Genomic DNA, 16,694 nt, shown 5'->3' with positions numbered 1-16,694 from the left:
TGGGGTTTTTAAAGTAGCAAAGCCAAAGGGCGGCGTATTTTATTGCCCTATTTTCGACAAATTTATTTTCTTCGATTTGCTTGGTCCCGGAGTTTCCCTGTTATATCCCGTATTTTTATACATTGGGATATTTTAAAGCTAATCGCGACAAGTTAAGGACAAGACTATTTTGGGATACGAGGTAGAGACTTTTAACCTCCGATTTTGTTTTAATGCACAAGTTGCTTATAAATTTTAATTGGTATGGAAATATTAATGGAGATTAGGGGTTAATTAACCATGATTAGATTATTAAGTGGGGATTAGGATTATTTTAATGTTAAACTAATGTTAAACTAATGCTAATTAAGCCATAAGTGGTCGTGTGGGCCCCACCCATGGCTTGGCCAAATTTGATTGGCTCAAGCCATGAGTGGGACATGTGTCCACATTGTAGAAATCATATTTAAGGCAATTTGATGACTAATGAAGTCATTCTTCATCTTCCAACTTGAGAAAACTTAGAGATAGAGAGAACATGGCTCTCGGCCATGGTTGATTTTCTTGCAAGCTTGTAATCTTGATCCTAATTAATTTTCAAGGTGTTCTATCTGAATTGGAAGGACAATTGTGATGTGAAAGTGTTCATTAAGGCAACAAGAACAAGTGTTATTTCAAATTGCAGTTCTAGTCGTTGAAGGGTCAAGTGTTAAGGTAAGAATTGATCACTTCCTATATGTTTTAGGGTGAGTTTGGATGCGTTGTGAACATATATAAACGTGAATTGGATGTGTAAAAATTGTGTATGTTGATGTTGGAAAGCTATCCAAGCCGTGGGCTGTTTTAGGAGAAAATGATGGATTGATTTTACTTAGAATTTTGATTGTTATTGTCATGGAATCTATGGTGAGAATGAGGATATTTGATGGTTAAAATTGAAGTTAAATTGTTTGTGGGCTGTTGTAGAAGCTAATATGATGTTAATATAGTTTCTTGCATTTATGTGAATGATGTTGTTAACGTGTGGTTATTGGTATAGTTCATGAATTTGGAACAAAAGAATGTGTTGTTGTTATTCTTGTTGAACTTGGAAGATCATATGTTGTATTGTGTGTTGGTTGGGTTGTTTTGGAGTGTTGTATGAAATTTGTCCCAGTGTCCTCGAGTCATGTTTGAATAGTCTCGGGTTGATACTTGAATGCATGATTAGTGGTGTTGGCTTGGTTATATGTGGTTGGTTTGAATGTAAGGGAAACATCGTCTAATTATCTAGAAAGGAGTTACTAACATTAGAATGCGTTTTGAACCTCTTCGTAGTTTAATCGTAGTTCTTGACATCTTAATATAGGTTGAGATACTATTGGGCAGCGTATACGTGTTGTGTAGCGAGTAAACGCTAAAGGTATGTAAAGCCCATCCCTTCTTTCTTTTGGCATGTCCTAGATGTAAGTATGAAACGATATGAGCTTTGGGTAACTCTATTCATAAGTTCCGAGCATGTTTATGATTCTTATTCACTTCTTGATATTAAATTCTTAATGTGGTCGAGCTCGCCCCTCGAGTCTTCTATATGATTGGATGGTAAACGATATATAAAAGTTCTGTTCTAAAAGATTCAACGAATAATGTCCCTAACTTTCATAAGCTATCTCGTATTAATTTGATACATGTCTATGATCCCCGAGGCTTTTATTTGATTTAGTTCATAATGACATTCAAAGGACTTAACATGACCGTCATCCCGATACTCGAGTGTTGATTTGTTTATTTATCTATTGAGTCCTAAAAAGATGATTTATATACATATTTTGCTCACTACTCTGCTCGTGCATACCGTTGTTACATCTTTCACCGAGTCCCGGCTAAGTATGTTATCGTGCATGTACGGGCACTTGCATTGTTCACCGCGTCCCTACTATGTTAGGGCCGGTTGATATATATATGTTATGGTGTTACTACCGTGTTATGGTGTTATGCCGTGTTATGGTGTTATCTTTGTGATACCGAGTTATCTTGTCGTGCTACGGAGTTATGCGTTCGTGCTCGGAGTATCTTTGTGTTATGTGCCGGTGACGTGGTGGCGACCATGTTCACCGAGTTCCATAATAGGCCGGATATGATATATGTGATATTGACATGCATGATTTGTGTTTCAAAAGCAAGCATTTTGGTATCCTGGTTATTGTACTCGTTTTCTTCTTATTTCGGTTATAATCCTGTTTCTCGTATTTCATGCTTTATATACTCGACACATTTCGTCGACCCCCTTTCTTCGGGGGCCGCGTTTCATGCCCGCAGTACGTACGCTCGCTTTGATCCGCCACCTAGGATATCTATTCTTCTATCTTGGAGTGCTCCCTTGTTCCCGAGCCTATATTTTTGGCATAAGTCCTTTTGTTGTATATATGTGTTTATCGAGGAGTACGGCGGGGCCGTCCCATCATATGATCGTTGTCACTCTTAGTAGGTCCGTAGACATATGTGTGGGTTGTATATAGTTACTTGTTTCAGTTCGTATGACTTATGTTTTGGGACGTTCCCATTCGTAGTGGCAGCTTGTCGAAAGGAACTGCGTATGTATATATATTTTGAGATGTTGTATGTAGTGGCCCTTGTCGGCTTACGTATGTATATAGTTGGGGGGGCGTTCCACATGTTATGATAGTCTTACTTGGGCTTATGTACGATGTTATCGGTGGAAGTTATAACTCCCTCGGGAGACAAAGTTCTTGTGATATGTATATATATGCGACAGTTTTGAGACGACGTCTTGCCTTTTTTATATATAAGATCTTTATTATGCTAGTTGTGGATGATTATAGTTAACAGGAGTGTATGCGAGTGTCCAGCTCGGACGCTAGTCACGGCCTACGGAGTTGGGTCATGACATTCCCATAGCTTATTATATGAATGTAAACCGTCATGACCATAGAATTAGTTCGTATAATATCATATATCCTTGAAGGAAACTCCAGTATCCATGCTTAGAACGTCCAATACTTATAAATTTCCACGTACGAAACTACGGGGTGTAACAAATGTTTGCCATAGTTTCAGAAGCGGAGTTATTTACGAGGATATGGGAAATCAGATATGCTCATCTTAAGCATATGAGGGTTTAAATCCATGCTTAGTATGTGTTGAGAGCATTAAAGGTTGAACAAATCGACGAGAATATTTTTTAGGAAAAAGCTGGGTTTTACAGTTGGATATACGGACCGTATAATTTTTATGCACCGTATATCTTGCTGACCCCCACCGTAAATTGGTTCTAGAAGAGGTGAGCCACTGATTGGATTTTACGGTCCAATTATACGGACCGTATAATTTTTACAGTCCGTAAAAGTGGACCGTAAATCTAAATCTAAGTTGATCCAAAGCTTTCCCTTGTGTGATTAAGGTAAGTTTTCACATCTATTGCATGTTGTTGAGGTTGTTTGATTATTATACAATTTGATTGAAGGAGGATAATGAAAAAGAGAGTTTATCTATGAATTTGATAGTATTTTGAGCTATAAATTAACTTGAGTTATAATTTTTGACATGTTATGAATATAATCTTGTTATGAGGGGTAATAATGATGATGAGGAAGTGTTTTGTGTTGACACCTAATTTTTGATCTCCCGTAATTTCTTTTAAGTACTCGGAGTTCTTGGACAATAAATAAAATCAGTTGTGCACCCTAAAGGGTCTAGGTAATTTTTCATGAAAATTATTTGGGATAATATTTCACCCCTTTAAATTAATAAAGAGATTTTTAGGATATTTTAAATTTTGTGGAAATTAATTGGGGTTTTTATGACATTCAGGGAATATTTTTATTGAAATCAATCAAGGGCAAAACCCATTTTGAATAATTATTTACTTAATTGATTAAATTAAGGAAAATTAGATTAATGAGTAATTTATTCTATTTTATTGACCAAGGCAATTTGAGTAATTAAAAGAATTGACCATTTTACCCCTCAAACTCTGATTCTGTGTGTTTGCATAGTTGTTTAATTAATAAATTATCTTGGTAATTAATTTGATTAATTATTGGGACCATTATCTGCAAAATGATTTTTTACAAGTCATGTTTTACAATTAATTAAGTCCTAACAGGCTAATAATTGGTTTTTATTTTTATTATTTATCCCCAACCCTCCATATATATATATATATATATATATATATATATATATATATATATATATATATATATATATATATATATATATATATACACCCTATGTATATACAAATATACATTGTGTATATATATATGTAATGAAAACCACCAAACCAAGTTTGGCAGTGCTTTATTAAAAATAGAAAGTTTTCTGTACAAGAAAGTAAACAAATAAACAAAATCATAAAAAATAGAAATGAAAGTGTAAACTACATCTAAAAACTGTATAGAAGCTTGTCTACTGCAGATCCTCTGGCCTTGACTTGACACCATCTCAAACACCTACAAGCTCTCACTAGGTGCTATGGTTCAAAGTCTAGTGAATAAATATTTAGGCTTCCATGATGGAGTAGGATTCTTCTATTTTTTCTTCAGATGCAATTGTTATCTCCTTGACATCATGTTGCACTTTGTTTGCCATTGTCTGTAGTTTCTTGAATGAACAGATCTTTAGAAGTATCACAAAAGAATGAGCATGTACACATACTAATACCACTCTTGTAATCCTGCCAAAGACATTTTCATTCAAGTATATGCTGCTACTCATGGCATGTGTAAATGTAGCCTTATTGCTGCTACTGAGCTCCAAAGTTGCTGTTAATCTCTAGGGATGTGATGGTCCTTAGCTTGCCTGACTCTCATGTATGGTATATGTGCCTTCTCTGTGTTCAGAATTTGCCTTGCTTTCATAGGAAGTGAATTGAAATTATCAAACTGATGAGCACCTGCAAAATCAAAAACATAGTTAGTTAAAAAATCAGCCAGGCCATTTCCTTCTCTCAGAACATGCTCCATCCTCACTTCCTTATGCCTCCTCGGTCTTGAAATATCATTTATGATCATTGATATACTCCATGGACCCTCCCACTGTCCTGTTAAGATCATTTTCATAGTCATAGAGTTTGTTTCCATCACCACTGGTAACAAGCTGTGTGCAACACAATACTTGAGACCTTTATGCAGTGCCATTGCTTCAGCCAACAAATTTGAACCATCTGATATTTGTCTTGCTACTGCAAACTGTAAATCACCAGATGCATTTCTAATACAAAAGGCCACAGAGCTTGGTCCAGGATTTCCCCTAGAAGCTCCATCAGAATTACATTTGAACCACCCTGGCATAGGAAATTCCCATTTCACTATCTTGCTCACAATTCTTGGCCTGTATGCTTCAAAAACTTGTAGGATTTGAGGTATGCATCTTGGTAAGTTGTGCTTCTATGGAAACCTCAGTCTACACATTTGATATATGATCATGTTGATCTCATAAATCACTTTGTTGATGGACATCTTCCCTCTATGTAAAACTGTATTCCTCCACCTCCATACCTCTCACATGGTAACCATGGGAATAGCTCTGAATATAGCTCTAAACTTTGAGGGGCAATCTGCATTCCACCAGACCTGAAAAACATGCTTGACATGTTGAAACTTTGTTGTGATGCCAACAGAAGTTTTAACATTTGTCCAAACTTTTGTAGCAATATTTCCTGTAACAAACAAGTGATCCACAGTTTCATATTGTCTGTGATCATAGCAATCACATCTTGCCTCAGTATCTATCCCAATCCTTCTTACTACCTCTCCAACTGGTATTTTAAACTTCCACAATCACTACCAAAAAAACAAAGTTTAGCGACGGATGTAATCCGTCGGTGATCAAAGATATATCAGTCGCTAATCATGTTTTGCGACAGATTAGCAATGGAATATCGACCGTTACTATTTTGCTCGTTGCTAACCTCTTAGCGATGGAAAAATAAAATTTGTAGCAAGCTTATCACGGATTAGCGACGTATGGGATCCGTGCCACATTATAGCGACTGAATATTTTGTCGCTATTGTTATAAAGTCTGTCGCTAATTTCATATTTCATTTTGTCGTTTTAATAAATTAGCGACCAAAACTTTTGTCCCTAATCCATCGCACCATGTTTGAGTCACTTATGTCCTGCTTTTGGCGACAAAAAATCGTTTGTCGCCATCCGTCACCAACTTTTTTTTTATAGCAACAACCAAAATCCATCGCAAAATCTGTTCCAAATATTTTTCTTCTAAAATCTTTTTATTTAAGTATTTATTTTAATGCACCTGATGAAACATATTAAATGTAAATTATTAAATAACCTTCAAAATAGCTGACATTCATATAAAATAATATTTATAGAAGGTTTAACAAAACATCGACAACACCAAGGTAGCAACTACCAAAATAACAAACATCCATCGAGTATTGTTACTGTATAATTTTTTTCCTTCCAACAAAAAATAGAAAATATCAAAAACTAATGCACGACTTAATCGTGATCTGAAACCAATGGATCAACATTGACAACGTTAGCAGTAGTATTAGGAGGCACTATAGGTGTCACGAGTGATGGGTTGTCGATATGAGCATTTGGATGGTGTGCTGGTGAAGAAATTGCTTCGCGTGCCTGCTCAATAAATACGGGAAGCATGAGATCGGTCAGTGTAGGAATCCATCGCATCACCAACTCCTCCATATTTTCAGTTGGTGTTGATTGAGAAACTGAAGGTGGTACTTATGATGAAGCATCGAAATCAGAAGTGACACGAAGATTTGGCCCGTAGTAACTTTATGCTTGAGATCCAAGATCATATATTCTTCTCTTCATTGCTCCTTCCACGGCTTGGTAATATGCTTCACATTGATCAATATCAGATTGAGATAGTGATTTTTCCCGGAATATTTCTTGACATCTTTCCTATAATAAGTAGTGAAATTAAAACAATCAAGAATACTAACCATTCAATATTACCAAATAAAAAGAGATACGACTGCCAAATATAAAGTCAACATAGAAGACTTAACATGTCCTTTGTGCAAGCAAGAGACAATAGAACACCTATTGTTCTTGTGTCCAGTAGCCAGTAGGGTGTGGCAAAAGGTGCTTGAATGGAAAGTTGTACTAATAAGTCCCACTGGTTGGGCTGAGGAAGTTGAATGGGCTATGACTAATGCAACAAGTAACTCAGCAAAATGCATGATCTATAGAACTAGTCTAGCAGTTGGAGTATATGAATTGTGGAAGGAGAAGGAACATGTGATTATTCCAACGGAAAATCAGACTTATGAACTTGGTGCACTACAATTGTTCAGGAGATTTACTGTAGAGGGGCCATGCAAAAGAAGTTGGCCGGCAAGTTGCAACACTTGGACATATATCCATACTAGTTTATGATAGCAATACCAGTTCTACACTGTTACACTGTGGCGAAGCCAGGATTTTTATTAAGGGGCGTTGAAATATAAAGAAATAAACACACGAAAATGCCAACAAAATAAATTTTACTAATGAAAGCAGTATGCACGCAAAAAAAAAAATTATACTTAATCGATCACATGTTAAAATACATCTAAAAGTATGAAAAATACAAGATCAAAAACATATAAAATAAATTACTAAGCATTAAAAATAACATAGCACATACTACTTCTTAAGACATTCTTTGATGCCATATTGACAAAGATGATTCTTACTTCCTGTATAACCCACATGTCCATTGTTAATTTTGTAGAAACAAAATTTTTATTCCCAATTATAGTAGGAGTACTACTCAATCTTCAAATGTGTAAGAATTAAAGGTGAAAATGAAGTCTTTAGGTTATACACCAGATTTGGTATATGTTTTGACATGTGGAGATTGAAGTAGCAAGCTTTTAGCAGCTACTTAGGGGAGTCAACATATGAAAGTACAATTTACAAAAAATTTGGGGAAAAGAAAGAGTCTTAATGATGAGAGCTTTATACTTGAGGAACGTCTCATTACAATGAACTATTTACCACCTCCTCTACTACGGTCTACGGGAATTCATAAACATGACGAATTTGTTATTGAAGCACAATTGGTTGACTAATTGATGGTAGGAGGTCTTATATTCAAAAAATTATAATCCTCTCGCGAGCAAGGATCGAACACATGGCCTTAGTTATTTTTTGTAACCCCTTAACCGTTGTGCTAGACCTTCAGTTTGTGTCAAGCGGTATCAACATAGGTATATATAAATTATAAAACCAAATTTGACATATCCATACAATGTAATTTTCCGACGAAGGGGTGTCACTTGACACCCCTCGGGCAAGTTTACTTACCAAAAAAAAAAGTGTCAATAAAATTATAAAATTATAAAATTTTGGACTTACATGGACAGCTCGGGCACACTTATCAATAAAAGATGCTCCATCATGATCATGTGTATGGACATGCAAATGCACCTCACCTGGTGTTGGATCTCGACCCTTTTCAACAACCTATAAAAAAAGAATCATGTTCTTTTGTTTTCAGAGATATTTCTATAACTAGAAATGATTCCAACAGTTGGGCAGAAACTGAATAACTTAAAGGCCACAATTGCACTTGCTATGAACAACAATGAGAAATAGGATATAGACATTACACTTCTTCTATGTCAGTCAACATAGAACAGTCCCACCAAATTTATGCATCACTGCAATTGCATTTATGTACTTCTGATGCCTGCAACAGAACTCATCAGACTGACAAGACTTGAATTTTTGTTTCATTAGCTTCCCCGTATATATTGGTCCCGACATATATTATTGGCTTCATCGATATTTGAGGTTCAATAGGTTTTAACTAATTCATTTCTGATTTTGATCAGTCCTGTCAAAGGTTTTGTCAAATATTGTCAAGCAATTGTTCTTCTTTCATCCTCAAAAAATAATGGAATCCTTTTTTTTTTTTTTCATACAACAGTAACAGAAAAGGATAGTCCATATGTACAAGGATAGCAAGTTAGGCACTAAGAATTAAGCATTCTTCAAAAGTAAATGAAATATGCTTCAGTCATCAGGAAGTAGCTCCAGCATATGCTAAACCCTAGAAAAAATTAAATAATATTCTGGTGGCGAGAATACTTATTGTATCTACTTTTTTTTTTTTTTTTATCAAACAACTTAATACGCAGAGAAAATTGGAATGGACTTTGTAGCTTAATATAAAGTGCTCAGAAATCTAAACAAGTAAAACAACACTATAGATCCTTGTTCATTTCCCTCTCTTGGATAGAAACACCTTATCATTTCTATAATGTCAGGTATTTATATTTCTTTGAGAAGGGGGTCATACAGATCACTGTTGTTTTCTCTAAATCTATTGTTTTCTCCCTCATATTAACTATGGAAACTACTAGCAAAGGATAAGTCCAGTGTGTTTAATATAAGTCACAACATAGTATAGCCACAAAAAATAAACTGTGTGCTTTCCTTGCACATTACAGTAAAAAAAGAAGTAAGGAAATACACTTAGGGCTCGCTTGGTACAAGGGATAAGGATAAATAATCCCGGGATTATATTTGAGATGAATTTATCCCACGTTTAGTTGGGATAAAATTGTGATATAACTAATCCCGAGATTAGTTATCTCGGAATTGTAGTGTATTCTATCAAAGGTTGAACTAAAACAACAATGAAATACAGAAGTCCAATAAAGAATTAATGGCATGAAATCATGTAACAGAGATTAACTGATTTTAGCTACTTGTTTTTTTATCCCAAACAAGTTTTTTGGCTACAATAGCACTTAAGCCCAAATAAGTAGCCACTAAATAAGAAGACGTATCATCAAACATCATAGGCGCATAGTCCACTACAAGATTCAGCAAGTAACAATGAAAGTAGTAAAATAGGTTGAAGAAAACTGAAAGCAAAATATATCGATCACTACTCTTCATAATAAGGGTCAATAAAGGCTTTAACTGGAAACAAAATAGAAACTTTTCACCTTAATCACCTCGATTCCGGCCTTAAGTTTCTCAAAACAAGAACTTCAAAACAGTAGGCTCAAATAAATCCTAACATGCAATAAGTATAATCCAACAAACAACTCACCAATTGTAACTTTCAATAAACTTGTTGCTTTTTGCCTCATCTTAATAATTAACGAATATCCATTTTGAGAAGAAATAGATACTACTGCACATCATTGTAAACAAGTTTAATGATGCTACAATAAGCTACCTCAAGTATTAGCTGGACAAAGTACAACATACAAGCGCTATTGTTCCTCAAGTTTAATAATGCTACAATAAGTGCATTATTAGTGCATAATTGATTTTCCGTCTTAAAAAATTGTTGCTAACTCAAATCTTCAACATAGAAGCACTACCATTCTTAGTCAAGAGGATTACAACTACTTCTATCAATATCTTCTGTAGTTTTCATTAAACATCAGTCACTAGACTATTCTTAGCCAAAAAGATTGCTTCTACCATACACTTTTTCCTTTTTCGATAAGTATTGCTACTAATACTTTTGACTGTAGACATTTCTCCATTAGAGAACCTTTTTTATCTTCAAATGGATAATTAGGTTATCTTCAAATGGATAATTAGGTTCACTGAAAATTACTAGATTTTCACCTTGTCCAAGACTACGCAAATAAGTATAAGTTACAGTGACTTCCTAAGTTTCTTTTCAAACTCATTAGCTCGAACAAGCAAATCCTATGCACAGTCCCAAAGGGTCAAGGCAACAGATCCTAACAGTACTCACTCTAGCCACCAAAGATTTAGCCTTAAGAGTAAAATAATGAATCACAACAGCAAAATATCTAACTTTAAATGAGTAGACTTGAAAATAATATGGCAATGGCATAAATGAGTAGACTTGAAAATAATATGGCAATGGCATAAATGAGTGAACAAATAAGTAAATTGAACAATCAAAGATTGATATAGATCAAGGCTTACTCTCAGGGAACTTCTCTATTCAAGATGTAGGGGATTTACAATCTATCCTAGAGACCCTCTGTTATATCCCGTATTTTGTACCTTGGGACAATCCGAGCTAACCATGATAAGTTAAGGACAGGACTATTTCGGGATATGAGGTAGAGACTTTTGACCTTCAATTTTGTGTTAAGGCATAAGTTGCTTATGAATTTATTGGCATGGAATATTAAGGAAAATTTGGGGTTAAAAGTTAATGTAGGAAAGTTGGCATTTCATGAAATAATGGCCAAGTTGGCCGTATGGTGTGAGTGGGGCACCACCATGGCTTGGCTAATTTTTAATTCATCCAAGCCATGTGTGGGCCATGGGACACATGGATGACTTATATATGAGTATATTGGATGACTTATTAATCATATTCTTCATACTTTCAAACCTTAGAAAATTCAAGAAACTTGGAGAAAAATAAAGAGAGGCCATTCGGCCATGGAACCGAGAAATTTGAGCCCTCAAATCTTGATTCAAAAAACATTTTCTTCTAGCGGTTCCAACCAATTGGAAGGTCCTTATTAACGTGCTTAAAAATTGACAATCATGTTGTTGCTTCATAATTTAAACTCACGTTGACAGTATTATATTTCGTATTTTTGTACGTCGGATTATTCACAAGCTGAGGTGGGGCCCACACATTGAGATTTTTTTGGGACATGTGACAATTTATATGAATCACATATGTGAAGTTAAACATAACTCAAGAATTACCCTTGAGCCAAATCAAAGTGGAAGTCCTCCAAGCAAATATTTTTAAGTAACGTTTTCGGGTGATCTGACTTCGAGGGGCGGAAACGGTATTATAAGTTTGGAATTTGGAAAAATATCAAAGATAGAAGTCGTAGATAATTGAATTATATTTCCAACCATAGGTTGTAGGCCCACAGGCGACGTCAGGATAAGGAGATATGGACGTTTTAAGGCGGAAAGGTCAGTGGGCTAGGCCCAAACCGGGCCCAATCGGGTTAGGCCCATGACCCATGCCTATTTAAGTGAAATTTCAACCCTTTCCTCTAATTTTTCAGACCAAGAACACCAGAAAATTCTGGAAAGAGAGAGAGAAGAGCCTTGGAGAGAAGAAAAACCAATTTTGACCAAAATGCCGAGCCCGAATTCGAAGCCCATGAAGAGAAAAGTGTTGTACGCTTCGTTGTCTTCAATTTGAGCTAAAAATCAACCAAGGAGAAGAGTGATAACGTGGGGGATGGATGCTTAAGGTATGAATACGGTTCCTTTTCATTGTTAATGAGTTTATTTAGAATTTTAATGGATTAGCACGGAGGGAATAGTCTGATAAATTCGTTTGTTGGTGTTGTGAATTATGGAAGGAGATTTGAAGAGAATTTTGGATGAAAATAAATGTATTTACCTTGTAAAATGTGAAGGCTGTTGTTATTGATGTTGTTCATATGAATTTCGACTCCTTTACGGAAATAAAATTATTAAATAGTTATATCGCAAATTTGGTTGGTTGAGAAATTTAGAAAACAGTGTGCGAGCTGTTTTATGGCATACGTCGGTATTGGAAATGATGTTAATACTATTGGTATTGTTGTTGGTGTTGGTAGTTACTGAATTGAGGATTCGGGCTAGGCATATAAACAGGGGAAATGCAGCCCAAATTTTTGTAGACAAATGCTAACTTAGGATTGAATTCCTAAGTGCCTATAGCTAATGTTTGGTATTTATTGACGTATTGTAGATCTTGGGAAGCCCGAGACTTGAGTTTGGATTAGCTTAGGAAGCGGATGAGGTATGTAAAGCTTACCCTTCCTTTCTTTTGGCATGTCTTAGTGTAAGTAAGTTATGACACGATCCTCGAGGTAATTCTATTCTTATGATCCGAGCATGTTTACGATCCTTATTCACCTCTTAGTATTGGTATCCTTAATGTGGTAGAAACTTGGTCCTTAAGTCTTATGTATGATTGAATTTCAAATGTTGCAAAAGAATTTTTGTTCTTAAAAGATCCTATGTCTAAAAATGTCCGTAACTTTCATAGACGGAACCGGATTGCTTTGATATGCTCGCAAATGATTCTATAACGTATAATGCCCGTAACTTTCATAGGCGGGCTCGGATTGGTTTGATGTATGACTATGGTCCCTACGGTTCTTCGATATGCTCATGATGTTTGATATGTTTCCCAGTGGCGTCCGAAAGATATTTGATATAATTATTGTCCCGACTTTCAAATGACAGGTTCATTTAGATTATTTCATTGAGTCTTTGAAAGTGATTTATGTGCATGTGGTTTCTCACTACTACGCTCGTGCGAGCTGTTATTACTTCCTTCACTGCGTCCCGGGCCAGGGCATGTATTCGTGCAGCTCCACTGCATTATTCACCGCGTCCCTCACTAGAGGGCCGGGGCACGTTATATGATATGATGATGATCTGATGATATGGGGAGGCGGCCAGGTTGGAATATGATGACTTCATTCACCGCGTCCCTCACTAGGGAGCCGGGGCACGTTATATGTACATGATATGATGATTTTACTTACCGCGTCCCTCACTAGAGGGCCGGGGCACGTTATATGTATATGATGACATGATGACATGATGGCATGCATATGATGATTTTATTTACCGAGTCCCTCACTAGAGGGACGGGACACGTTATATGTATACATGATGATTTTATGATAATGATATGCATGATATATATTTTCAAAGGCAAGTCTTATGATTTTACGATTATTATATTTATTTACTAATTCCTATGTCGATTATGATCCGTTTACCGTACTTCATGCTTTACATGCTCGGTACATATTCCGTCTTGACCCCCCCGCTTTCCTTTCGGGGGGGTGCGTTTCATGCCACGCAGGTATATACAGATGATTAGAAGATGTTCCAGCTGGATTGGCGAGCTCCATTTCCTCCCGGAGTGCGGCCAAGTCAGAGTGTTTATATTATGTTATCTTGGTTTATGTTAGAGACTTTGCAGACAGGGTCACGTGCATATAACACGTCAGCTTTGTAAACGGCTATGTAAGCCGATGTATCATCATGCATTATGTTATAGATTTGTTATGATTACAGGTTTTATTTGATTTGAAAAAGACGAAAAGTATGTTGTTCTTTGAAAAGCCTTCCTTATGCATTCTGTCATGATTTAAGGGCCCAGCATGATTATGAGTATAACGAGAGTCAGCGGGTTCGCTCGGCCCTAAGTAAGGGTCGGGTGCCTATCATGCCCTATCGAAAATTAGGGTGTGACACCCTCGAGCAGGGAAATTTTTCTGTCAAGTCCTGAAAGTATTCACAGGGTTTACGCATACAACATAAAAGGGAAGTTCTAAAACAAGATCCCAGGACTAGGAGTCTTCGGTTCTGTTTCAAAATATAAGGGAAGTTAAAAAACAAGATCCCAGGACTGGGAGTCTTCGGTTCTGTTTCAAAATGTTGTATTATTAAAATTTTGGAATTTTTCACATACATATTTAAGCTCCATGTCAATAATATTGGCTTCACTTGAACTTGTACCTTACTTTCTATATAAGCCGCTGAATATGGCTAATTAACAGCAACAAGCGCATAAAGGCAGTAAGTTAATTAGGCAAAATAAAGAAGAAACAGATTGGCATTTATGCCTATCAACAAGCAAATAAATCAAGAAACTTTTTAGTACTGAAATTTTTAAAAATTCTCTTTAAAGACTACTCCTCTCAATACAAAATTTCTACTTTGAGATGCAGCTTGCTTCATTCAAATCAAAAAAGGACTCTTAGTCCTATAGAAACAGCAAAATTAACATGATACAAACTCAGCCTAGTGCACTCCCCAACAAGTAAATAAATCAAGAAACAACTCTTAGAACTATAGTGCAAAAAAACAATTCCCTTCAAAGAATATTTTTTCAGTGATGAATTCAAACAAACACAATACACATACAAAGAGGAGGCAGAGGAAGAACAAGAATAAAGAGCACGTCATAATTCACAGTGAGTAGTTTCTACTATAATATGCACTCAAGCTTCAAATAAACACACATACACACAAGCATGCACTAAAAGATTCAATTTTTACATGATAATACATCAGAATTGTGCTGTTTCAAACTACTAAATAAACCAAAAAGTAACTCACAACACCAAAAAGGCTTAGAAAACAATCACAACTTCAAACTTTCAGGCTTAAATGGCAACTCACAGCTAAATAAACAAAGAACAAGAGAAGAAACTAAGCAAAATCCTAAAATAGTTAATCAATGTCAGTATTATCCCAATATTTGGACTGTGAATAGCATGAATAATGTTGATAAGGCCGAGTTTTGAAGAATCGAGTAAGAGAAACCCCAGTTCACTAACACCGACTTCAAACATTGAAATCGAAATTCTAAAATCACAGAATATGAAGAATGTTGAGTTCTTCAATCTTTATTTCTCGACATGAAATAGATTAAAACAAACTTTAAGCTCCAAATAATATTACCCAACAAGGATTAGCACAAGAAAAGGTTGAATTTCCATTTTCTGCAGATTTATGGCCCAAATAGAGATTCCCAACACTTAACCTTCAAAAAAATTATAAACCCAACAGTTTTCAAGACACCCAACTTCGATTTTAGCAATAATAAGCCAAACAAGACATACTCATATTTCTTAACTCCTATTTCAAATTTACCTTCAGAGACTATAAAGAAAGAGACAAAGGAGAAAGAAATTGCCCATAAAACATAGAAAAAAATAAAAACATACCTGTCCTTTAGATAAAAGATGTAGCAAAAGAAGAGAAAAATGCAATAGAAGCCTAGATTCACATTATTTTGATCTCTCTCTCACGATTTCGCCCTAGATGCAGTGGTGCAAAAGTGTTCTCTCTCAGTGTTGTGGTGTTTGAAGAGAGAGAAAGTATATGTGTACCGTAGGATATATCATTTTATTTTACACTTACCGACGGAATATATTCCGTCGCTATATAATATCTTGATTTTTTTTAGTAACAAATATTACGACGGAATTTTTCGTCGCTACAAATATAATTTTTTTGGAGAAAAATTAAAAGACCTAGCGACGGATTTTCCGTTGCTATATCCGTCGCTACGTATTAATAAAAATTGCCACGCTTCTTTTGTTGCTAAATCCGTAGTGAAATTTGAGGTGCCAAAATTTCGTGCTAATAATTAGCGACAAAATTCAGTTTTGGTCCCTAAACCGTAGCTATATAATGAACAAAAAAATTAATTGCTTATCACGCGACTAAATGAATATTCCATCACTAATCCGTTGTTAATTCGCAACGGAATGTGGTCTGTCGCTAATATTCCGTCGCTAAATGCTGTTTTTTTAGTAGTGAATGTCACGACCCAAATTTGGGTACGTGCGGGCACCTAACTTTCCACCTTGATAGGCGAACCCTCTCATTTATATAACGTTTCAATCACACGACATTAAATTAAAAGCATTTGATAATTAATAAATACAGCGGAATTCCATTCATAAGTATTCAGGAAAAACAAGGTTTATACGTTTACAACAACACCAATTTACAGACTCGATACGACTTTCCATGACCTGGTCTAGACTAGTACAAGAGCGGCTATTGACTCGGATTACCATTACATTCTACGACGCATCCTCCGTCCCAAATGAAATGGGAGGAGGCCTTCCGGATAGGCACCGTGAGTTCCTCTTCACATCAATCAAATACCTAAAACAATCTACACCCCGAAAAGGGTGTAGCAAGTGCAATATCCGTACAAAACACGCGTACTGAGTAAGTATCATAGGCCGATAATGGTTAGTAATACATATTGGTAAAGAATTCAC

The 16,694-nt window shown here is 35.8% G+C and overlaps 1 long non-coding RNA gene across 3 annotated transcripts; it reads right to left on the bottom strand.

The window, feature by feature from the left end:
• Positions 1–6,273: 6,273 nt before the first annotated feature.
• LOC132044553 (uncharacterized) lies at positions 6,274–15,807 on the bottom strand. 3 transcript variants are annotated; one of them, XR_009412215.1, is made up of 3 exons: positions 15,624–15,807; positions 8,317–8,797; positions 6,274–6,876 (listed from the first exon to the last, which is right to left on the bottom strand). It is a non-coding gene; the product is annotated as an uncharacterized LOC132044553 (long non-coding RNA). The 3 variants fall into 3 exon arrangements; XR_009412214.1 differs by having other exon boundaries at positions 8,317–8,424; positions 15,624–15,802; XR_009412216.1 differs by lacking the exon at positions 15,624–15,807 and adding an exon at positions 10,885–10,943.
• Positions 15,808–16,694: the final 887 nt, after the last annotated feature.

Source organism: Lycium ferocissimum, unplaced genomic scaffold, assembly GCF_029784015.1.
Source record: "Lycium ferocissimum isolate CSIRO_LF1 unplaced genomic scaffold, AGI_CSIRO_Lferr_CH_V1 ctg4754, whole genome shotgun sequence".
Classification (NCBI taxonomy): domain Eukaryota; kingdom Viridiplantae; phylum Streptophyta; class Magnoliopsida; order Solanales; family Solanaceae; genus Lycium; species Lycium ferocissimum.
The sequence above is the reverse complement of the archived record's forward strand: the minus strand, read 5'-3'. Positions and strand labels throughout refer to the sequence as shown.